The sequence below is a fragment of the Schistocerca nitens genome, chromosome 1 (assembly GCF_023898315.1).
Source record: "Schistocerca nitens isolate TAMUIC-IGC-003100 chromosome 1, iqSchNite1.1, whole genome shotgun sequence".
In the NCBI taxonomy this organism is placed as follows: domain Eukaryota; kingdom Metazoa; phylum Arthropoda; class Insecta; order Orthoptera; family Acrididae; genus Schistocerca; species Schistocerca nitens.
This window is the reverse complement of record NC_064614.1, coordinates 983008369-983013351: the sequence shown is the minus strand read 5'-3', so window position 1 is coordinate 983013351 and position 4983 is coordinate 983008369.

Below are 4983 nucleotides of genomic sequence, written 5' to 3'. Positions count from 1 at the left end.
CGAAGTTGTTATGGCTCATCTTGTTGATTCTAGGGTGATTCCACTTTGACTGCTAGAAGGTCCAGATCTGTATTTTAGCAATATCTGAAGACCTAACAAATGCGTTTTTCAGGAAATTCTTAATGATCAAACAATCCCAGATCAGAACAAGGGTATGGTAGAAATAATTTTTGACTTGGTGTTCACGATCCACCTTTTTATTAAACTTCTTGTAAATTAACATATGCTTCTTCTTAATTGTCACATCATCAAGAGAAGAGTTTTGTATCAATCTTCGTATATTTCATTTCCACTTTAACCAAACACAAGACTTGACTGTTCTTTTATAAAGCGAAATAACAACTTAACTTCTTCACAGTGAAACAAAGACTTCTCTGTGCGCATTCGCGCCAAAACGGTTACAAGTCAAAGATTATGACAGTCTCACAGAAATGAATACACACAAGAACCATATCACTGTAATATAATCGATACATCGGAGTACCAATACATTAATAAAACCAAATGTGAATATTGTCACAAAAATATGTCTGTTACTTCGCAGAAAAGTAGTACGATATTACTGGTATCGAGAACTGGGGTTAGAGTGCCGTAATAGTCACGTAAATAAAGAACCATTACACCCTCCATCGTCACAGCACAAGGGAGGGAGGAGGAACTGTGTGGAGACTTGAGAGGGGACACTGAGTACTTCTCAGGCTAATTAGTTTTGCAGTTGTAAATGTTTTAGTTACTATACATGAGATTTCACTTCTGTATATTAAACAAAATACTGGAAACGGAATGCTGCCACACAATGTCATTATTAAGTAGGTAGGGTACACCCTGGATAGACGGCCATGATTTCTCCAAAAACCAGTTTCACAACCTAATACGCAAGAACAACCTGAAACTGTCCATAAATTGCTTTATCACTTTATAAAGAACAAAATCCGACTTCGTTTATAAAGATATACCAGTTTTATACTAACTATAAATTCTTAAAAAAATATGTAGAGCTTGGCCATCCGACCCCACTGTCAGGATTATATGACTAAACATGTAAGGGATAGATGGCCATCGGACAAAAACTGTAAAATCAAAGCGAAAATTATAAAAAAAACTTTTAATTCTTTAAAAATATTTTTTTGAATCTCTCGATGTAAAAAATATTTCATAAAATTATTAACTCTAAATAAATTATAAATTAAACTGAACCTCACTGTAAGAAGCAGTTTACAATTCTTGGATTTCTTCAGCATTTTTATTGACTCGTACCAGTTTTACATAGACTCATACCAGTTTTACATAGAAAACAATGAGAAATGGTCTCAATTATACAATTAGTTGAATCTAGAACTAAACCTAACTTATGAAAAGGAGTGTTTACTTTGTAGGCTTAGATTTTTTTAAAATTGCATTACCACCTAGATTTCACACGTCAACATATGATGTGCCGGAATCATGTAACCAACGTTTACACCTTAAATACTGAATCCAATCCTCTTCTTGAAGAAGTTAGTCAATTGACTCTTCCCTGTAGTGAACGTCATCTGACGATTCTGAACTGTCTGACGTACCTATAAACTTCCTGATACGAGCTTTTTTCAATAGCTTTCTTTCAAAGAGGCCTATTTTTTCCCTTTTGCGTCAAGGTTTAATTTAAACTTTTTAGTATTTATTTTTGACGTTAGGTTTTTAACTTTCATATTTCTAGGCCTACTCTTGTTTCAGGTTCGGGTCTAACTGGCAAAGAATAAATATTGTTCTGAAATTTTGTAAGGGTGACTTGGTTCGTTTCATTTCAAAGCACAGGCCAAATAGGTCTATCGTCTGGTCTTGTGGAAGGTCCTGGTAGAGGTGAAGTTGTTCTTCTTTCAGGGGATTTTTGGTCACATCTTTTTTTCCTTTTTCATTATTAAATTTATGTTTTAGTCCAAGGTGTACAGGAAAATCGTTAGCTAGACTTCGTACGAATTCCGTCATTAAGCGAAAAGCATGGGCCTTCATTTTTATGTGGTGGACAAATCGCAACTCATTAGCTGAACCCAAACAAGATCTAGGACAAATTGGAATTTTGGAATCACAACCTGTCTTTCACTTATTTCTCAAGAGTTTTCCTGGGAATATTAAACTCTATGGAAGCTTACCTCCCAGAGTAACCATCGTTGTTTACCTTATTAATAGCATTTTTAAGGTCCTCTTCTTTCCATGAAGTCCTAGAATTGCCAGCCTTTCGTGTGTACACATTTGGCATCTGTAAAAAAAATAACGATGCCATCAAAATTTAATATATAACACGTTTATGAAATGGCCATTCATCCCAATGATAATATGGCCGTCTCTCTTCTGATCATCCGGGAGATACGGCCATAGCGCGTCATCAAACAGGGTGGATGCAAACTCAAAACCTTCGTGCCAGTATGCAGTTAGAGCTAAACAACTCAAAAACTAAAGTTTCTGTCACTACTTACGGCCTATCTTTAAATCGAAAGGTTATGATATTCTACATAATTTCATGGTATACCGAAAACTAAAATCATGGAAATTACTTAATTTATTTGAAATAAATAGTCATCCGGAGCAGGAACAATAACTCACGTTACTAACTACCAACTGACCGGCAGTGCTATGCAGCGTTTGCCATCTCCCGGATCTACCCTACTTTTATCTCGTATTTCTTAATCAGACATCAGACATATCATAACTTTTTATCAAGTGTCCCAATGTCGACCTCCTTGCTCTTTTTTCCATTTTACAAGAGTGTTCGTGTGCATTACGGGTGTAGCGTGCAGTTTGGGATACAGTCTGAAAATGAGTTTCTGAAACGCGTGTTAGATTCCTCATTGCTGAAAACAGTTGTTCACAGACGTATGTGGAATGCAATATTGATATTACGCATGCAACATTTTTTTTGTAATCGAGGAAATCAGTCCTGAGGGAAATGCTAATAGAAATCTAAAATGTTTCTCTTGTCGATGAACTTGTTACTATATTTCCTGTCATAGTGGAAATCAGTTACTCCATTAGATTAAACCGAATGTCATCAATGTTCACCGAAAAATGAAGAGGAAAACAAAAAAAATCAATCTGCTGTGCTGTCACATTATCAAATAAAAGCTGGGAAAATTCTATAAGATACCTTTAGAAAATAAACTGCATATCCTTCGTCCAGCTGATTCTTCCCAAAGTCACAATTTCATTTTTAGTGCTTCTTCACGACTGATGAAACGTGTTATCAACAGACGATTACCATGAAATGTTAAGCCGTTCGTATGGCTGTTTGTATCGGTAAAGAATACAAGGTCACCTTTCCTTTAAGAATGTTTCAGTTCAGGACGACATGCGTTGCTTCTTTTATAAACATCTCTACCTCATTTTAAGAAGCTCTAATTGACGCTGTGGAAGTCTAGTTCCTCACATATTATTAACAGTACGGACTACACTCATTTTTCAGTGTGACACTCGTTGCACAAACATTCTCCTGGTGAGTGATGCAGAGACCACCTCTGATTTTACCGGACAGTAGAAGGCATTCTCTTTTTAATTTCTCGTTCAGTTGAACTGTGATTCCTGATTTAATGACAATGTGGTTGGCGCTCTATCTTTATTCTCACAAAGTAATAAATTCGATGATAAACTTCTATTTTCCACACTTTCTTTAACGCTATTAAGAATACTGTTCATTGCTAATAACAAGTTCTAATGGTTCAAATGGCTCTAAGCACTATGGGACTTAACATCTGAGGTCATCAGTCCCCTAGACTTAGAACTACTTAAACCTAACTAACCTAAGGACATCACACACATCCATACCCGAGGCAGGATTCGAACCTGCGACTGTAGCAACAGCGCGTTCCGTACTGAAGAGCCTAGAACGGCTCGATCACAGCGGCCGGCTACAGAGAAGTCAAGGAGCTCTTTTCAACCTTAATTTCACTGTTTACGACTCTGATAAAAACGGCTAGCAGCAGCGTAACAAACTATTTAGGATGATTTATGACGTCGTCATGTTATGTAAAGGTTCCCTTGAAACTGAAGATAATTCCCACTGTAGATTGAAATGCAAGGAAATTGCCGGTGTTACACGACGTCTTCTAGCCGTTGCTGCCTGGGCGGCTCTGCTGGCTCCTTTGCTATTTCAATGCTGATACTTCTCCTGTGTTGTCCCGACCACAGTGTGCGTACTCATTTCCCCTCACTCTCAGCCACGCCGCAAGTGCTCTGCTCGCGAGCAAGCGCTTGAAAACAGTGAGCTGTTAAGGCCTGCCCTATGTTATTTATGCTCTGCGTCGGTACCTGACAACTAAATCACTGGACTCGACACTGCGCAATGTGACTTTAGTCGAGACACAGTAGCAAGCTTCGCCGTCCTACAAATGCGGCCTGCCTTGGCAGGAAGGGCCATCATTACCCCTTCTGAAGAGAGGTTACCTGGGAATAGTAGCTGATACGGAAATTAAGTCTGAGCTGAGAGTAGTAGTGCTACATCTACATTTATACTCCGCAAGCCACCCAACGGTGTGTGGCGGAGGGCACTTTACGTGCCACTGTCATTACCTCCCTTTGCTGTTCCAGTCGCGTATGGTTCGCGGGAAGAACGACTGCCGGAAAGCCTCCGTGCGAGCTCGATCACATTCATGATCTCCTGGGGAGGTATAAGTAGGGGGAAGCAATATATTCGATACCTCATCCAGAAGCGCACCCTCTCGAAACCTGGACAGCAAGCTACACCGCGATGCAGAGCACCTCTCTTGCAGAGTCTGCCACTTGAGTTTGCTAAACATCTCCGTAACGCTATCACGCTTACCAAATGACGCTGTGACGAAATGCGCAGCTTTTCTTTGGATCTTCTCTATCTCCTCTGTCAACCCGACCTGTTACGGATCCCACACTGATGAGCAATACTCAAGTATAGGTAGAACGAGTGTTTTGTAAGCAACCTCCTTTGCTGATGGACTACATTTTCTAAGGACTCTCCCAATGAATCTCAACCTGGCACCC